Here is a 19754-nt window from a genome sequence, read left to right as displayed (position 1 = left end):
GGCTGGACCCACCGGTGGGCTGGGCCTGCCCCACTCTGTGGTCCTGCTTGCTGTCCTGCTGAGTGTCTGCTCCGTGTGCGGTCAGAGACCCTCCTGGTCCTCCCTGCTGGGAGGGACGGGGAAGCCCACAGGTGATGACTGCGTAAGGCTTGAGCATGGCCACCAAGGAGAAAGGCCGCCAGATAAAAGCCCTGGAACTGGCGAGCAGAGGTGGGTGGCTCCGAGTGCCCGAGCAAGTGCTGCGATCAGGTTATGACCTCACCCTGCTGCCTGCAGAGAATCCATTGCTAGGGGAACAAAGCCAGAACAGGAAGGCAAGTAAGGAAACAGCGGTAGCCCTGAGGGACGGGAGGATGAGAGTGAACCTGAGGTGGTGAGGGAGAGGCCCCGATGGAGCACGTGGGAGGCTGCACCTGTGGGGGGTGAGCTCAGGCTGCCTGGGCCACCCAGGAAGGCACAGAGAGGGGAGGTGTGTGTGGGGTGGGGTGCAAGCCTCACTGGGGTGTGTCCATCCTGAGAGACACCATTAGAAGGTATCTGCAAACTTAGGGACCCTGGTCAGCTAAGGACTAGGGAGCTTCCTCACATGGGAAGGCTCTGGTTAGCCCATGCTCACCTGTTCCCCTCGGTACAGGCCACTGGATGACGCTGCTGGGCTCTGATCGCGGTGACACTGTACCATGTGTTGAAAGGAAGTAGGCAAAAAACGGCGGCAGCCCTGACCATCAGAGCCAGCAGCAGGCCATTGCCGTGGAAGGGTGAGCCTAGGTCCACCCACCGGTCACTCCCACTGCAGCACTAGTCTCTGCAGCTTTTAGAGCCTTTGTTCTCTACTGCTAAGCTGGGGAAACTGATTCTGGTGCTCCCAGGGCCCAGGGTCCGGCGAGCCGGGGCTCGGCACTCACTGGCTCTCCCATGGCTATGTCTTTCCACCCCTTTCCCAACCGTCGGGCTTCCGCCAGGGTCTGCCTTTGCCAGTCTGCAGGCCCCAGCGGGCATCCTGTTGCCTGGTGAATGCCTGTGGAGTGCAGAATCCCCCTCCCTGCCACCTACCCTGCCTCATCAAGCCCTCCTCCTCTAGAAACTGTGGTAGAACCAAGGCAAGCATCCTTTGTCCAACCTGCAGGGCTCCCCTTACTTTCTAAACAGGAGCCAAGCCTTGGCCAGTGAGCCTCAAGCCTGGGACCTCCCTGTTGGGGTGGAGGGAAGCACAGGCAGGCTGAAGTCAGTGAAAGGCTGGGGTGTGCTCTTCCCATGTGCGCTCGCAGAGTGAGGGGCTCAGTCGTGACAACGGCAGTGCGGAGCCACCAAGTCCTCCCACACCAGGGACTGCCGGAGACGTTGCCATGGTAAAGGGGCACAGCAAAGCATCCGCATCAGATGCTGCAGTATTGCCAGCGGGGGGCACGCAGATGCATGCGGCGTGTCCTGCTCCGACAACATGGGCAGCAGAGGCCCTCTGAAAGCCCTCTCCATATTCCTACTCTTTTGTTTTTGCTTTTTGTTTTTCTTGAGGTGCTGTTTGTGAATGCGGACACGTGTTCTCCTGCTGAGTTCTACCCCAGCCCCCTGCATATGTATTTCATGATGGCCAAGCTTCCACATTCAGCCAAAAAAAGTTCTGAGAGTTCTTGATGAACTGTGAACTCCTCAGTAATGGGAGAAGAAACGAAGAAAACTTGGTGCTAGACCGCATCCATCTAATATATCAAGAAATATGTTGTGAATATCATTCCGGAGGCTCCCCACCCTACACACATAAGGCTAGATTTAGAGAAATCATTATAGCAAACAGCATTTGTATAAAATAACTTTGTAAAAATGCAAAATGATTTGATTTTTATTGAGTTTAATATAAAAATAAATAAAAAGAACTGGCTAATTTCAGATGAATTTTTCTTTTGTTTTGAGCCAATACCTTCGAATTTATTTTGTTGTTAGAAAACATTTCAAATTCACAAAGAAGTAAGATGAGTAATCAACTGGCCTCACATTCACCATCCACTTTCAACAACTCTGAACATGTCCTTGGGCTGAAGAGCTTTTCTTCTTTTTGTAATGAGAATGTTCATGTTAAAGAAATCAATTAATGGAGGAACACTTGTTGGCAGAATTTGCCTGTTGGCTGGACTGTGTTCCTTGACGCTGCAGGCTGGAAATGCAACATGTGTTCCCAACTGCTCGGCCCAGGGCTTCCCAGAGCCTCTGGTGGTCATTGTCCCTGTGCTGCTGGTCCCCTGGAAGGGTCATCTTAAGGTCTTCTCTGCTGTGGGGAAACGGAGGTCCAGAGGATAAACACGACTTACTCAGGAAGAGAGGCAGAGCGCCATGCAGATTCAGGTTGGGCACCCTGGAGGTCATTTCTAGAAGGCCGGGGTCTACACAGAAGATGCCCAGCTGTTTAGGTGGACAAGGACAAAACAATTTGGGTGAAAGAAGATTCGAGACCATATGGTGACCTCAAAGTCCCATCACCCCGAGCAAAACAAGAGGAAATTCTTTTCTTTCTTTCTGAATTTCCTGAAAAAAGAGTTCGCTTGGGAAACTTGACCCCCGTGAGGGAGGGAGTTGAGTAAAACAATTTCTGGGGAGGAGGAAGCCTGGCCCCCCTGTGCCTGACCAGCTGGGGGCTCTGGGATTCAACCCCTCCAAGTGAGTCACATCACTACACAAAACCCAGTGTGTACTGAATCTGGTATCTTTGCTACAAAAGAGGTTTCATTTTTGTTGAAAACTGAAAAGTGAATGTAGGCGTCATCTCTCCAGGTTGAGTCAATGGTAAATATCTATCTTCTGAGAGCTTGGAGTTTAGAGCCAGGTGTCAGGAGCTAAAGGTTGTGATTGCACATAGCTGCAGCACTGTTTGCAAAAGCCCACATAGGAGTAGCCGAAATGTCCATCAGTTTTTAAAAAATGGGCAAATGACAGTAGACATATTAGAGGAATACTACTGTAGAAAATAAATGAATGATAGCCACACAAAACCACTGGGAGGAGTCGGAAAAAAACTAACATGGATGACTGGGGGTATAGCTCAGTGGCATAAGTGCCTGCCTGGCAAGCACAAGGTCCTGAGTTTGATTCCTGGTACAAACACACACACACACACACACACACACACACACACACACACGCACAGATAAGCTTAGAAACAAAGTTTAGGGAGGAAAAAGTTGCAGAAGTTTTAGAGCTCAATCAAGCAAAATGGCATGATATATTTAGCTACACATAAACATATGGTATTTTCTAAGTGAGTGATTTTAATGAGCTATTTTTAAGTGACCAAAGAGACAAAAAGAGAAATCATATTTAGGAGAACAATTACTTCTGGGGTGGGGTAGGGAGGAGCATGTGGGGAGTTTCAAACACACTGACAGTGTTCTCGTTTGATGTGGGTGGAGGTTCACGAGCTTTGATTTTACCCCTATGTCCCTTCTTATATGATGTTACAGATACATCTCTGCAGGTGTCAAATACTACTTAGATTAAGAGGAGAGGAATCAAATGGTATCAGATGGGTCTGGGAGTTAGCTGGTCTCACAGCAGCTCCAGTTTAAAAGGCCTGGGCATCTGAGTTGGTGCAGCTCTGCACGGGCCGGTATGTTCCAGGACATTGGCGTAACATGCTAACTTTGCAAAGCTCTAAGTAAAGTGTCCAGGAATAAAAGCTATGGGTTCATGTGAGTCTGTGGGCTATCTCCACCCAGGCTCCAGCAGACCACGGACCTCATGAGCATTTTCCAATAGTTCCTGTGTGGCTTTCTGGAAGAGCAAAGATCAGATGTAGTCCACAGAGTTTTGGATCTCACAGCTGGGAGCAATGGTTGAAAGCTGAAGGCCTCTGAAATAGTTACATACATAAGAGAAAACAAGGAGTGTTGGCAAGAATGTGGGTAAGTTAGAGCTCTTTACATTACTGGTAGGAAGGAAGTAGAGTATGGCTCCAGTGGGAAATGGTCTGGCAGTTCCTCAGCTACCACCCAAAACTTAACCACAGAATTATCATACACTACAACAATTTTGTATTCTCTGACTGTATCTCCCAGAGACCTGAAGACAGGGACTTCAACAGGTATTTCTACATGCGTGCTCATAGTAGCATTATTCACAATGGCTAGCAGGTAGAAGGAGACAATGAATCAGTGGATAAGTTCAGTGTAGTATAATAAACATAACAAAATTTTATTCTCCCTTGCAAAAAAGGAAGGAAATTCTAACACATGCTACAACATGGATATGATTGAAGTCATTCTGCTAAGTGAAATATGCCAATCACAGAACAAACGCTATGTTTCTACTTATATGAGGGAGTGGTGCTCTGCATAATGATGCTTTGGGCAACAGTGGACCATATAGGACAGTGACCCCAGAAGATCTTATTACCTAGTGACATTGTAGCCATTTAATGCACAAAGCACACTCTGTGACATTCAGACCATGCTGAATCATCTACCCGCACTTTTCTCAGCAGAAATCTAATCGTGAAGCAGAGCGTGGTGATGCTTGGAGTCGTCAGATCCACAGAGACGAGAAGCGCGGTTGTCAGAGGCTGGGAAGACGAGGATGTGGAGTTGTGTTCAGTGGGGAAAGAGGAGCAGTTGGAGAAGATGAAAAAGCTCTGGAGAGGGGCAGTGGTGATGAATTATGTTAAAAGGCTTGTCTTGGTTACTTTTCTCTCGTTGCTGAGACAAAATACCCGACACCCAAAATTAAGGAGGGAAAGGTTTATTTAGCTCACAGTTTGTGGAGGTTTCAGTCCATATTTGGTTGGCTCCAAGGCAGAGTGACACACGGCAGAGGGCAACATTGGATGGCTGCGGAAGACAACAAAAGCAACAAGAGTGAAAGGGCAGGAGCAGTGGCAAGCAGCCTCCTTCCCTCCCTTACATTGTATGCAAACTATTCGCACCAGGGCAGGTGTAGCACTCACACCCATAATCCCAGCATTTGACAGTGAATTAGTCATAACTCTAGAAGCCTGATCCATGACCGCATGGGGCTTTGGGGGGACATTCAGATACAGTCCGTAACAAGGCTGCAGTGTTAGATTTTATGTCATGTGTATTTTACCACATTAAAAAGCTACCAACCAGGTTCCAGTTGGGAAAAACTGTGGGGTCTCCCCTAAGGAACTCAGACACCCAGGGCTCCTGGGCAGGGGCTGCCTCAGGTGCTTGTGGTGTACCTTGAGGGAGGTGGGCCTTTCTGGGGACCCCCTCTCCCACGAACAGGGGAGGATCAGGCCCAAGCCCAAGCCCAAGGCCTTCTGTGCCACTGAGCTATTCCTTGCTTCCGTGTTTCACAGTATCCAGCCCTGGCCTGGCCAGGCCCCCAGGTGAGCCCCATGAAAGGTTACCTGGTCTCAGCACATGTCCAGGATGGTGGTCTAGGTCAGCACTGGCCTCCAGGCTCCTCCCTGCATAGACCAACTCAGGCCCGCTCCAAACCCAGCATTCCCACATGGCCAGGGCCCAGGGAGGTAAACTCGTATTCTTAGAGGTGGTCTGAAAACCTAGGAATCTAAACTTCAAAGTGCAGTCAATGCCAAGGTTAGTGTTAATATTGTACAGTTATAGAAAAAAAGTAAAGGTTTCTTGCTTAGGCGAGTAAAGAAACTTACAAAAATAAAACAAAACAAAAACAAGTTCAAAACAAAGAAAAAGTGTAAAACATGACAAAGTGCTAGTGTCCTTCATATGCAAAGAATAGTTGCATATCAATAAAAAGAGAGGCTTCAATAAAGCTGTAAGAATAAGAATTCTTGAAAAGACATACAAATGTCTCCCAAGGCTTCCTGACAATTTATTTTTGCCATGTAGGTTTTTTACTACTCTTTGGCTCTTTATTTGTTTTATATTTTTATTTTTATGCATCCCTGTTTGCACTAGGCAGTGCTTATGCTCCTCGTGGGGTATCGGTGCCCGGACAGCATACATTTTTGTGCTGTCTGCATCCCCCTCCCTTCATCTCTTGGTCCCCTTCCCTGTTGCAAAAGTTCTATCTCCCCGTGGATTTTAAAGCTCAGTCTTCAACCAAAACACAAATCCTGACCAGCTTCCAGGCTGCTGTCCTGTCCTGAACCCCCTTGGAGAGAGTTTGAACCGAATTTGTTTCTTGCCCTTGTCTTTCAAGCTCACCTTAGAAGGTGCCTCTCTCGAGGAGCCATGGCTGTGTCCTCTGGCGTAACCTGTCCCTCTGTCCTGTGCCTTCGTGGCCTGTCTGTCTCCACACCCACTGCAGCTTCTTCCTCTCCAGACCTGGTAACTCAGCCAAGATGAGACCCTAGGGCCAGCATGGCTTGGCACGAGCAGACCCTCAACAGGTGCCCAGTGAGACATAGAATGCATGCGTGAAAATGAATATAGTAAAAGCAAGATTTCCAAATGTTACTTGACTCATCATGACACCTAGTGGAGACTAATATCCTTTGCGAACTCTGAACTACCAGCCATAGGAACAGTAAATACTGTTCCAGCAAAGGCCTGAGCCCCAGCTAGGTGCCAGGGACAGTGAGTATAGCGGACCCGGAGGTGAGAGGTCAAGGCCTGCCCTCCAGGAGCGTATGGGCCAGAAGCGCCCACCGCTGAGCGCCGCCCCCAAGACAGCATTCACCCGCCATCCTGGGAAGAAGGAGGGGAAACTTAGCAGCCATAGGTCGTGGAATCTGCAAAGAGAAGCGTAGTGTCCAAGAAGTAGAAACCAGGTGATCACTCGAAACTTTAGAGAGCCCTTCCTGGTCCTCGGCCCGTCCAGGGAGTTTACATTTGTAATCCCATGAACAGTTATTGGAATTCTAGCGAGTTAATTCCAATCTACCACTCCCAGTGAATCCACAGCATAAATAGTTATATATCTAAAATGGTGGGGAGCCAAGGGGGTCTTAAGTCCGGCTAGGAGGATGGCCAAGCAGAACAAGGGCCTCAACCCAGGGCCGAACCGGGGTTTTATTAATTTGTGAAGGGGACGGCTTGATAATGAGTGACTGTGAGAATGGCAGGACATAGGTGAGTGCTGTGAGCTGGGCTAGGTAGGAGGCCTGAAATCACCTCTGCCATACGCAGAGAGAAGGATCTGAGGAAAGAGTCATCTGCATAACACACCTGAGGTAGTATGTAATGTTTTGGGGTCGGTGCTTCAGCTCTGATGTGTAATCTTTCAAGCCCTGGGAAGTCATAGCTTCTTACTCGAGGCTCCATCCCAGCCCACAGCGTGGAGCACAGCTCTCCACCCTGCCTGGCTCACACATGTTTTCTGGGAGCTATGGGGGTGGGGCAGCACTGCCCTGTCATCTTTGCTTCAAAGGCTATGCATCAGCACCTGAACTAGACCGATTCGCATTGCTTAAAGCTAATTGAAGGGATAAGGAGAAGTCCTAGTCAGCTCTGTACACATCAACACATGGAAATAGGGCCTGGTTCAGCCAAAATGGAGATACACACTCTTCTTTCAGGGAGAGCCATCCAGGCGGCCTCCACACGAAAGCATCGCCTAAATCCTGCTTGTTGTTCCCTGTAAGGAGACCCGCGCTTCTAGCTTCAAGGCGTCGCCCCAACTTTATTCCTAGTTTCAGCAAACATTCCTGGGAAGTTTGTACTGGAGGCCAAGCAGGAGCCCTTTATTTTTCTAGGTCTGCAGAGAAAGGGCCGGGGAGAGTGAGTGCTCCGGGCCCAGTCCTGCCCATGGTTTGTCCCGCCATCTCCTTGTCTGGAAGAAACCATCAGGAAGCGAAATGGAGCTGATTTCTCGGATTGAAATTATAACCAAGCAAATGGAAAACATTAAAACACCAGGAAAAAACCTGACGCTTATCACCCGAGCCTGTGTAAGTGCTATGACTTGGTGCTCTTTGACTGATGCTATAGTGATGTCTTGATAAACCCGTTATCAGTTGGAAATTAACCTATGGAGCATCACAGCCTCGCCTACCTTCAGTGTGAGCGGAACTGTTACCTGCGCCTACAGTTGGGCCAAGTCTTCTAACACAAAGGCCATTTTATAATACAGCCCCAAATATCTCTGACCACTGTAATGAAAGGCAGCACAGTCCTACGGGTATGCTTTTGCACCACCAAAAACATTTTTAAAAAATCTTTAATCCCAATCATCATACCTTGAGTATTACCAGAAGCTGTAGAGGAAAACACAGAAGCATTTAACGCTGTAACACTTTTATATAGCAAAAATAAAATGAACACAATAAAAGCAAACTAGTTCAAAACAAAGACACCCTGATAAAAATAACAGTAAGTACATGGCACAGTGACGGTATCCTTAACATATAAAGAACAGTTATAAACCAATAAAAATAAAGGAATGAAAATATAGCCAAAGAACATGTAATTCTTCAAAAGACATAAAAATCAGGGCTGGGAGTACAACCCATGGGTATAGTGCTTGCCTAGCATGCACAAAACCCTGCATAAGATCTGTAACACGAAAATTAAATTCAACTTGTGTGCTGAAAGGGCAAAGAATTAAAGATTTCTGATACTTAATGCTGACAAAGGGGTCCATGGGAGTGTTGAAGTCATACATTTCCAGAAGGAAATTTGGCCACAATAATTATTTAGTAAAAATGTGAAATGCATTTATCTCTTAACCTGCAACCTCACTTCCAGGGATCTAGTCTAAGAAGGCAAGCGACCAAGGTTGTCAAATTGCAATGTGTTCACCAAAGCCTGGTGTGTGTGTGTGTGTGTGTGTGTGTGTGTAATAATTTGTTTTCTATAAACTAAGAGTCATTTTTAGTTAGAAGCCAAAAGTTTACCTGATTAAATAATAGCATAGGGGTCCCCTACTACTAGTTTACCTTGGGTCTGAGGCATAATGATGTAACTCTACATTTTATTAGCAGCTTGAGCAGCAGCAAAAATGTTAGCATTATCTCTAAACCCACATGAAGACTGCTGTTTGAAAAGGTGCTCACCAAAATGCTATTGCTTGATCTGCTGGTGGCTGGATTTAGGACCATGATGACCTTTTTGTATTTCTTTTTAGACATTTACATGACAAGAATGTGCTGTTTTAAAATTAGAAGTGCACAAGCTATTTTCATTAAAAGAAAAGAATCCCTACCTTTCCTATATGTCAACCCAGCTACCATACTTGGTGGCCGAGGCTGCCCGCAGGGACCCTGGGTGATACTGTCTCATGACAGCCAGAGAGAAGCCCCATCTGAGATTCAGGGTGAGGTGTGCGGTCCTCATTTTCCTTTGGAGTGACACTTTTTTTTTCAAATACCTGAAATAAAGCCAGTGGACACCCGGAGCAATCTGTCCCAGCTCTGAGAATTCACAGTGCAGAAGCATCGGCAGTGGATGCATTGGGTTTTCCATGTCACGGGCTCCGATTGAGTGTCCCTGCCGAGAATAGATCCTTCCCAAGGCTCCCATTTACAGTAAATGTAATTACACTTTAATGGCATTCATCTCATTCTGTCACTTTTTCCATTGCTCCTATTTTTAACCAGCACAATGGGAACATTTGTCCTCTGATTCACGGATGAGATTTAGGCCAGGAGTTTGGCTTTTAAAATGACAGTGCCCTTAATCCTGTACTGATTTTTTTTTTAGATGAAATAACAGCCTGTAATTAAAACAGTGGAGCACAGGCAACCTCCGTGTGCTAAGAATAGCAGTGCGGCACTGCGTCCAGGTAACTGTGTGTTTGTAGCTGACGTGGGCAGAGGATGGGGCTCTGATCCCGGCTTGGTGGGCTTTGGAAGTCACTGCAAAGTCCTGCAGCATGGCCCTTCAGCAAACAGGGGCAAAATGTCAACCTGGAGCAGGGTGTGATGGTGCACGCCTGCGATCCCAGCATTCTAGGAGGCTGAGGCAGGAGGATTGCAAGTTCAAGCTCAGCCTGGGCAACTTAGCAACTTAATGAAGCCCTGTCTCAAAATAAACACTAAAAAATGGGCTGGGGGTTACCTCAGTGTGAAGGTCCTGAGCTTAATCCCTAGCACTGCAAAAGCAAGTTAACCCGGGATAAGCCCCAGAGCAGCACTTCTCAGAGAGTGAGCAGGGTGAGAGTGGGTCTATGTCTTTTCTCTGGGGATCCCAGCTGACTTGGGACAGCTTAAACCCCAGCATGCTGTGGGGGTCGTGCTCTGGGATGTGCAGGCCAGGCTGCCAGGGGCTGGGCTCTCATCCCTGACTTGTTCTTAGGACCCCCTCTCACAGCCAAGCTGCCACGACACACAGACTCAGAGCCCGGAGGGAGGCTGGTACAGCGGGTTCCAGCCTGCAGTGTTCGCTGCCCTCGAGCCCCAGACAGGCCAGGTGTGAAATGACAGAGCCCCCGCCACCTTCGTCCCCGCCAGGCTTCTGGGACTTCCTGGCTGAGGCTCCAGACATTATGGAGCAAAGACAAGCCTTGTGTGCTGGACGCATCTTGATCCATGGAATGCATCAGCATAATGAAGGGTGGTTGTTCATGCCACCAGGTCCATGCCAGGCATCCGGGCACCATGAGTAACCAGAAGTCCAGGTCAGATGTGTGATTTCACTTGTTCTTGTCGCGTGTGAGACCCTGTTCCGCAATGTTTTACTATAACAGCCCAGTCTAGACTGTACAGTTGAGGAGACCAAGGCTCAGAAAAGTTAAGTAACTTGCCCAAGGTCACACAGCTACCAACTAGCAAAGATAGCATTCACACTGAGATCATAGGGCTCCAGAATGTGTGCTCCTAAGCCACCTAGGAGGTATTTTGCTTCCACTCTAATCTTTCTGATCAAAGCTTTGTGCTCCGACTCCCGCTGTGGCCTCTGGCATCCACTCAGCATCCTTTGCCTCTTTCTGTCTTGTCTTGTGATTGGAGGCTCTAGGGAAAGCCACCTATTTTGCATACCTTAAGAAAAATCAGACACAAATGTCCTGTCTCCCTAGGAAAGGGTAAGTTCATTATGCGTCTTTCAGACCAGTCTCACAACGACTTCTGGTCCTGACCTGATTTCTTGCAAGCCCCAGGCGGGGGGAATTTACATCTTTGCAGCCGCACATTCAGACAGAGATTGTCTCTCCACCTGCAAGCCCGCTTCACAGTCATTTTCTCCAGGTACACATGGAGTCCCCCGCACTCTGCGCGCTTCCTCAGCAGGACTGCTGTCTCTAAAAGAGGCCACGGTGTGATCATGGCCTTCATAGGTCTTTAGGAGCTCTTTGGGGCTGGATTTCTCTGCTTCCTTAAACATTTATGTGTACCCACTAGCTCACCCTGATGAATAAAGGGTAAAGCTTTGTGCAAAACCTTAGAGCAAAACCCATTCTCCTAACTCTACTTTTGCCATGTAGAAGTCTTTCCTGGAGCCAATTGGGATGCCATGAATTCATGCAAAATTTCCCATAAAGGTCTCCTCTACTCTAGGTATCAATCAAAAATGAACAAAACCTTACCTCTGGTTGATCTTTTTCAAACACATAAAGGCCTGACTTAAAGTGACCTGGCTTTTTACTACCTACTACTCTATTTGCAGAGGAAACCAGACAGGCTGGGGTTGGGGATGTAGCTCAGTGGCACAGCACCTTCCCAGCGGGCAGAAGGTCCTGAATTTGATTCCTCATACCAAAAAAGAAAAAACAAAAACAAAAAAGAAAAAACAAACCAAAACCAACAGACTCATTACCTTACAAATAACGGCAGCACAAGGCCCCAGACAGCGATTCTGTCCTCCCTCCCATTCTTCCTTCTTTCCCTTCCTCTCTCCCTTCCTCCCTTGCTCCTTGTCTTCATCACTTTCTTGTTGCTGGAACATCATACCTGACACCCACAACTTAAAAGAGGACAGGTTTATTCTGGCTCACAGATCTTTGAGAAGTTGAAGTCCACAGTCAGCTGGTTCCAGGTCAGAGCCGCATGGTGGAAGGGTCTGGGCGGAGGACAGCGGCTCACCTCATGGCGGCCAGGAAGGATCCGCGAGGGGGATGCAGCCTTCCAGGTGATGCTGCCGGTGACCAGCCTCTTCCACCCAGGCCCCCTCCCAACACCAAGCCGCTGTCGCACCTCCCAATCCAGTCACCTCTGAGTGCGCAGGACTGTGGGGTTACATCCAGATGTCAACTGTAGCTCTCTTTTATTTCTTTACATCATGTGCTTATTGGGTGTACTGTCAGAACGATGGCAGGTTCCCAATACAAGTGGACCCTGAGAGGGTCCTGGGAGCAAGTGTGTCTATTTAGAAGAAGCCACAGAGCTGGGTATGGTGGCACACGCCTGTAATCCCAGCACTCAGGAAGCTGAGGCAGGAGGATCATTGCGAGTTCAAGACCAGCCTGGGCTACAAAGTGAGCTCACTGTCAGCCTGAGCTGCATAGTGAGACCCTGACTCAATGAGACAAAACAAACAAACAAACAAACAAGCAAACAAAAACCAAAAACCATGGAAGAAGTCACAGAGACCATTTTCTCCAGACAACATTTCCTAGGGACTCTGCCCTCCCCATCCATTGTTACTGATTGAATCAGAGACACGAAGCTCTGACTCTAAAGGTTCCTTTTCCAAGACTCCCTGAAGCCCAGAAAATGCTGGACAGAACACAGGCGGCAGGATCTGGGGGACACGTTAGGAAGGGTGGAGCAGGACGCCGAGCAGGGAGTGCTCAGGTTCAAGAGCTTTTCTTCCGCCTCACATCCCACACGTGACTCTGTTCTTCCTCCACATACTCAAAGAGCATGAAATCTAGAGAGCGTGCCTGGAACCCCAGTGCCCCAATTCCTGGTCTCAGAATGTGGGCACAGGCCTCTAGGGTCAGTATACCATCCTAGAGGTATTCGCATCTTGGAGTCCCCGAATGTCAAAGGAAGGACCAAATGCTACCCAGCCTATCAGTAGGCCTGACACTGCTTCAACTGCACCTCTTTCTGTGTTGTGCCGCGCTAAGAATTTAGAATTTGAATCTGCTCACATGGGTGGATAGTCCAAGATAACCCAGTACACCATGATGCGGTAGAGGCTTCAGACAAAGAAAAATCAATGCAAAACCAGCAAAGCAACCCAGATTTCATCTGTGTGGACAGGAGTTGTCTTAGAAAGTGACAAATGTCACAGGTGAGGACACAAAGGACTCACGTGCTTTGTGCTGCAAAGCCTCCTCCAGGGCACCAAGGAAGTTAAAGATGACTGAGAGATGGGTAGCAGCTCTTAACACACTGGGAAAAGATGAAAGAGCATAGGAAAAACCCAGAATATAGAAGAAGCATTGTGGCATGGTAGTATGGGAGAAGAGGAGAAGGAGGAAGAGGAGGGGGAGAAGAGGAGGAGGAGGAAGAGAGAAGAGGAGGAGGAGGAGAGGAGAAGAGGAGGAGGAGAAGAGGAGGAAGAGAGGAGAAGAGAAGAAGGAGGAGGAGGAGGAGCAGGAGGATGAAGAAGAAGAGGAGGAGGAGGAGGAGGAGAAGAGGAGGAAGAGGAGGGGGAGAAGAGGAGGAGGAGGAAGAGAGGAGAAGAGGAGGAGGAAGAGAGGAAAAGAGGAGGAGGAGAAGAGGAGGAGGAAGAGAGGAGAAGAGGAGGAGGAAGAGAGGAAGAAGAGAGGAGAAGAGGAGGAGAAGGGGGAGAAGAGGAGGAAGAGGAAGAGCAGGAGGAGGAGGAAGAGAGAAGAGGAGGAGGAGGAGGAGAAGAGGAGGAAGAGGAGGGGGAGAAGAGGAGGAGGAGGAAGAGAGGAGAAGAGGAGGAGGAAGAGAGGAAAAGAGGAGGAGAAGAGGAGGAGGAGGGGGAGGAGAGGAGGAGGAGCGGGAGGAAGAGGAGGAGGAGAAAACTATATGGAGCTCCTAAATGAGAACATTAAAAGATATAATTTAAGGTCCTCATCCAAACTGAACTCACAAACTTACCTTAAGAGTTTCTGGGTCATGTCAGGTGCAGTGGAGAACCACAAGTACTAGACCAAGCAATTCATCTCAACTTGCAAATCTTTCTTGATGACAAAACCTCAATGCTTTCAAAACGGTGATGATAATGATGATGATGATGATGACTATTACTGAAACAGCAAAACAGTGAAACACCAAGAAATCCTTCTGAGTACTGTAATCCACAAATCTTAGCTCATTTAATTCTCACCACAATCATATGTGTTGGATCTTTATTCTGAAGGAGAGAACTGGGGGCCAGGCAGGTTAAATCAGGCTCGTGATCCCCTGAGTGGCCCATGCTGTGCTGCAGGCAAAGGCAAGGACAGAGGTGACACTCTTTGGCTCAGGAAGATGGGTCCTTTCAGGGTTATTTGGAGACCCCCAGGCTTCGGGGTGTAGTCCTCAGCCTAAGGTGCTCAACAGCATCGGCAGCTGACCCCGAGGTAATCAAGTCTCAGGGATGGATTAGTGTCATCCAACAGTTTCGGATTTGATTACAAACCAGACCGCTGACTTATTCAGTTTACAGGTCCCTAAACTTCCATGACTCATGACTCAGTAGTTTTCCACTGTGTTCTGAGCCAAAAGAAATACCCAGCATTTCCTTGATTAAGTGGTCATGGCCAAACAACTTCACAAGCTTTTGCCTCTTAAAAATTTTAGCTGTTTGAAAAAGAACAGATGAAAAGTAGGCTGCTTGCTTTATTACTCGTAATGAGATGCCAGCTCCTGTGGGGTACCGGGCAGTTTCTCCAACCTTGAAATTTGATTGGCTAAGACCCTCCTTTCCCTGGTCCACACTGACTGTTCGGCTGTTCCTGGTTTTATCACAGTGACTACCGAAACCCAGGCTTGGAAAGATGCGATGTCATGGAAGGGGAGGCAGCACAAGCGCATGTTGAAGCTGGGAGCTTCATGCAGCTACGTGGACCAGGGAGAGCATGCAGGGTTTGTCCTGAAAACCTAGGCTGTTTGCTCCTGGGGACTCGCAGGAGGGGCTGGGGCACCTCGGCGTGCGAATTGAGAACTGAGGCATGGATTTCCACTAAGAAATGGAAACATTGTTTATGACATATAATTGCAAGTACACTGGACTTCCCACCCCAGGTAGGACAGGGAAAACAGGTTAGGATCAGGAAATTTGGGGGGCCCAGAGTTGGTAGAGGGAGGTCACCTAAAGCTGATAGATCCAACTTGACTTTGGTTAGTTACAGCAGTTAAATAACATACACACGTGTGTGCCCACAGGTCTATGTGTGACATGTGTGTGTGTGTGTGTGTGTGTGTGTGTGTGTGTGAGGCACTGCTCATCTAGGTCCTCCAAACCCCAGGTACAACAAAATGTGGTAATAAAGGCAAAAGGCTCAGAATATTCAAGCATCTATGACAATCTTCTGACCTTTTACACTTGTTCTAAAATAACTCAGTGTGAAAATAAGATTATGTATAAGGCATTTTGAAAAAAGAAAAAGAAATAAAAGGCAAAAGATTCATTTACCAGCTATGGCTTTTTGCTGAATACAATTTTTTGTGCATATACAAATATATACAGATGACACCTGTACACTAGGATATAATCCAGTATTTATAGTGTTGCTCAAATTATTCCAGTTTTGGCCATTGAGAAATCTGCCCATTGGTCCCAAGTCCCTTTGACATACTCCTGTCACTATGGTCTTGGGACTATGTCACATAGTGGACAGGTAAAGATACACTACAGGGCGATACATACTGATTATAGATATGGTGTACTTCTCTTAAATTCTTCAAATCATCTTGAAGAGAGTTACTTAGCTAAAAGTACTGGTGTCCCACTTTTCTGCGAAAGACTGCATTCGCTTTAGTAGACACTCAGGGGACAGTAACAGCTTTGCTCTTTCTAGGAAACTGATGGTCCGCTTTCAAAATTAAAGCCTGGAATGGTCAAGATAAGCCTGACACATTTTATCCACGGTGGGATGAAACAATGCCATTTCACCCTCTCCTCGGTTTTTAGTATCTGCCAGGCAAGGGCGCCTCTGAGGTCTGTCCTCCTGGGCAGCCACTCTGAGCACGTGGTCATCGTGCGCCACCTTCTGGTAGGATCGAGAAGATACCAGCACCCAAACTAGCAAGAAAGGCCCCACGTGGGACGCAGCAGCACAGCTCAGGAACACCTTACCCAATTCATGTTGCTTCTACTTTCCTTTCTAGAATGCACAAGAGGGACAGATGACAGAAATCTGCGTTTGCATGTATCTAAGTAGCGTGTCTTTCAAATGCATAAAACCGAGCTGCGTCCCATGCTGTTCGGAGCCACATTGCTCCTGCAGCATTGGCGGCCTCCTCACCTCGTCCTCTCCCAGGCACGTGACTCAGCTGTTGCGCAAGCCCAGTGCGGGAGCGCCCCGCAGTTCACTCCCCTGGAGCGGCCCTGGCCCGGCCAGCGTCAGGGAATGCAGAGCCCCGGCTCGCGTCCAGGGGCAGATACCTCTCCAAGGCTGCCCTCAGCGCTTCACCCCGTATCGGCCTCCCGCTTCCCTGCCTCCCTTCTCAGAGCCCACCCTCTTGCGTCCTGGGATCTTCTTTCAGTCAGTCCTACACCTAGATAGAGCCTGGCTCAACCCCTGCCTTTGCGCAGAACCAAAATAAGACCCAGGTGGCCCTTTAATTCCGACCCCTCCTTACAGACACGGGAAAATCGGGAACTGAGCCCGGAACCCCGGGGCTGGGGATTGCTTGGGGACAGAGTGGCTGCCTGACCTCTGAGGGGCACTGGCTTCCACCCCTAGCACTGCAAAAAACAACCAACCAAGCAAGCAAACAGCCAAAACCTGAGCACAGCCTTTCTTAATAAACTACAATTTCCATTTTGGTGCAATTCATGAACCACTTTATTATTATTATTATTATATTTTTGCCATTTTAATGTTTTTACAATTCAATAAAGAGTTCTCCTGATGACTACAGCTCTGAGAGTTGTTCGGTAGTGTTCATAGTAATGATTTTCCAGATTGGCCTGTGGTCTTCAGCTACTGTAAGAAGCTGTTGTAGGAGGGGTCTGTGGAACCAGTAAGGCTGTGCTGATCCGTCCGTCATTCTCAGGACTGTTGGTTACCCGGGTGTGTTTACCCCAAACAACCTTGCCTCCTGTGTCACAAGGCCCACCTCGCTCCTGCTCCCCTCAATCAGTACCTTTGGTAATAACACTCAAAGTTGTATGCAATGGTGATGGAGAACTTTTTTTCACAGGTGGCTCTCAGGGCAGGATGTGTAACATGGGCCTTCTTGAACCGCAAGCCCATTGGCCTAAGGAACCTTTCGTATTTAGGTGGTTGTCTTGTAAAGCCACAAAGGAGACTTTAGTGACCATCCTCCCCCATGCCTTCTCCAGTTCGCATAACTTTAAGTTTCTCCCTGGGCACAAACTTTGGGCAAGGGACTTCCCATCGTCCCGCCTTCTCTTTTGGTTTTTGTTTAATCGTGCTGGAGAGTACTTGTGCACGAGACTGTCCCTCTCTGTCCAGCAGGCGGGCAGGGACTGCAGTCTTTTTGCAGTTCTTGTGTTTGCTGTTTCTCTTTTCATGCATCTTGATAGCCTTTGCATGTTTTTTTCTCAGCACGGTAGAGCTCAGCCTTCAGGCCGATCATTTATTTTACTGTTGGCCTTCTTTGAATGCTCACGAGCCTCTTGACTTTCCTTCTCTCTCTTTTTCTCATGATAATACAAACAATACCCGTAGCGTTGGCAGTGTAATTCAATATATTCATTTTTGTAGCCCGATGACAGCTGCAGAGCCAGCCCCAGGGGCAGCCTCAGGCGTGTGAAGAAAAGTCTGACTTCGGGGTGTCACACATACAGCTGCCTCCATGCCAAACCACTTTATTTTTAAATAAATTTACTTTTTAATATAGTTTTAGATTTTCTGAAAAATGAGGGAGCTAGTACAGCAGCCAGTTTCCGCTACAAACAAGCGGTCCATTAGCATGCTGCACGGCTTAGAATTCCTGAGTCACTCCTGGTGCATAATCAGCTCCATCCGGTTCAGAGTTCTTCTGTTTTTGCCTGGTGTCCTCTTCTTCTTCTAGGATCCCATCCAGGACTCCACATTTCATGTCTTTGCTGTGGCCGTTTCTCTGGCTTTCCTTGTTTTGATGACCTTAACAATTTGAAGAGTCCTGGACGGCTAGGTTGTGGGATGTTCCTCAGCAGGAATTGTTCAGACGATTTTTGTCCTGAGTTAGGGTTTTGGAAGATCAGAACATCACTTTCATGTTGTATCCAGAGGCCAGACTATCAGCGTGACTTGTGGTTGACTTTGGCCTTGATCGCCTGGCTGAGACAGTTGTTGGGTTTGCGCACTATAAAATTGCCCTCTCCCCTGCCTTTCCATATTGCATAATTTGGAAGAATGTCATACGTGCAACCTACCATTCAAGAGTGGGGTATCTCTGACTAGCCAAGAATCTACCTAAGTTACTTGGAATCCTATGTGGGAGTCTTCTCTCCACTCACTTACTCAGTTATCTCTTCCTCACCATGGACTCAAGAGTATTTACGTTATGCTTCAGTTACAACTCTGTATTTACTGGGTTGCTCACACTGTTCCACTTCCAGCCATCGGGAGAGCTGTCACTGACTCTAGATCCCTCTGACACACTCTCAGCACTGTGGTTTGGGGTTTTTGTTTTCTATTGAGCGCTTCCATACTTTCTGACATCACAAGATGCTCCAGGCCCACCTCTATTTCCCATTCTAGTTTCAGAATCAGGGATTTCTCCAAGGAGCCTTGGTTCCTTCTTTGGAGAAGAGGATTGTAACCATGATCTGAGGGGCAGCTACTAGGATGTCATTGCTTTGAAGGCCCACTCCACTGACACAGCAAGGAAGTGTGTGTGGATACCTCTGGACCTCTGGACACACTGTTTACATATTTCTGCATGCTAAAGCTGAGTCAGTTCTGAGATCTCCAACTCTTACCTGTGCCCCCTGGATCCCTCTCGCCTCCTTGCTTATCTGTAACTCCCACTCTCCCAGTGAGAAATCTGGCTCTCACCACCTAGCAACTTTTTTACTTGTTCAGTTTAGTGTGCATGAGCAACAGCGTTGTAACCCTAACCAGTACTCCCGTGAGAAGTAACATTATCGGCTAGAAGACAGTACTTATGCTTTCTTTGCCCTTCTCTTTGAAGGCTCCACTCATTTCAGGAGCTGCTTTGGTTGGTTCCTTGTTCTTCTACCTCCTCTGTCTGCCAGGGTGTTTCATACATTTACAATACAGTTTGACTGCTCTGTAACATGCTGCATTCCATCCCCGGGTCCCCCAGCTCCCAGAGTAATTTTTTAAAGTTTCAATTTATTAGATTCACTGTGTTGTAAAGCTCCATGGGGTTTGACAAATTCCCACTGTCCTATCTCCACCGTTATCAAGTCTGGTGTCACACCCACATGCCTCAACCCTCCCGTCCTCCCCCAGCTGACAACCACTGACCTTCTCCACAAGCTCCCCTGGGAAGTGGCGCTGAAGGTGGAACAGGGCGTAGGTTGAGGTCGGCCAGCCTGTCTGCAGGGCAGATGGAAACACCTGACTGAAGGCTGTATTCACCAGTGACAGCGGGTTTCCAGAACTGGGACAAAATCGCCTTCCTGGGGAGCGTGTTTCTAAAGTAGGCGACACAGTTGTAACACATTTGGCCTGTCATATTTGAAAAGTGCTTTGTCAAAATGTGGGGTCATTGTATAAGAAAGCCGAATTAAAGTTGGAAGGAATGACAAAATTCAGACACTAGTGACAGTGCAGCCTTTAATAGCCCTGTCCTCTTTTTGTTTCCTGCGCAGCTTTCAAGTCCCTCCGGGGCACAAGAAGTGGCCCTGCTGATCAGCAACCCAGGCCTGCGCATGGAGGCTCACTGTGGGGTACAATCCACC

The 19754-nt window shown here is 48.0% G+C and overlaps 2 long non-coding RNA genes and 1 pseudogene across 2 annotated transcripts; all 3 read right to left on the bottom strand.

Moving 5' to 3' along the window:
• Positions 1-1909: 1909 nt before the first annotated feature.
• LOC106150303 lies at positions 1910-4773 on the bottom strand. The gene is made up of 3 exons (XR_001237036.1): positions 4739-4773; positions 4384-4618; positions 1910-2397 (listed from the first exon to the last, which is right to left on the bottom strand). It is a non-coding gene; the product is annotated as an uncharacterized LOC106150303 (long non-coding RNA).
• A 14-nt stretch (positions 4774-4787) lies between these two features.
• On the bottom strand, positions 4788-6796 carry LOC102016694. Its single transcript, XR_263473.2, has 3 exons — positions 6138-6796; positions 5357-5525; positions 4788-4814 (listed from the first exon to the last, which is right to left on the bottom strand). It is a non-coding gene; the product is annotated as an uncharacterized LOC102016694 (long non-coding RNA).
• Positions 6797-16707: 9911 nt separating this feature from the next.
• Positions 16708-19516, bottom strand: LOC102016371 (annotated as a pseudogene).
• Positions 19517-19754: the final 238 nt, after the last annotated feature.

The sequence above is a fragment of the Chinchilla lanigera genome, unplaced genomic scaffold (assembly GCF_000276665.1).
Source record: "Chinchilla lanigera isolate Chin_1 unplaced genomic scaffold, ChiLan1.0 scaffold00069, whole genome shotgun sequence".
In the NCBI taxonomy this organism is placed as follows: domain Eukaryota; kingdom Metazoa; phylum Chordata; class Mammalia; order Rodentia; family Chinchillidae; genus Chinchilla; species Chinchilla lanigera.
Note: the sequence above shows the minus strand (reverse complement) of the source record. Positions and strands in the feature narration are given on the sequence as shown.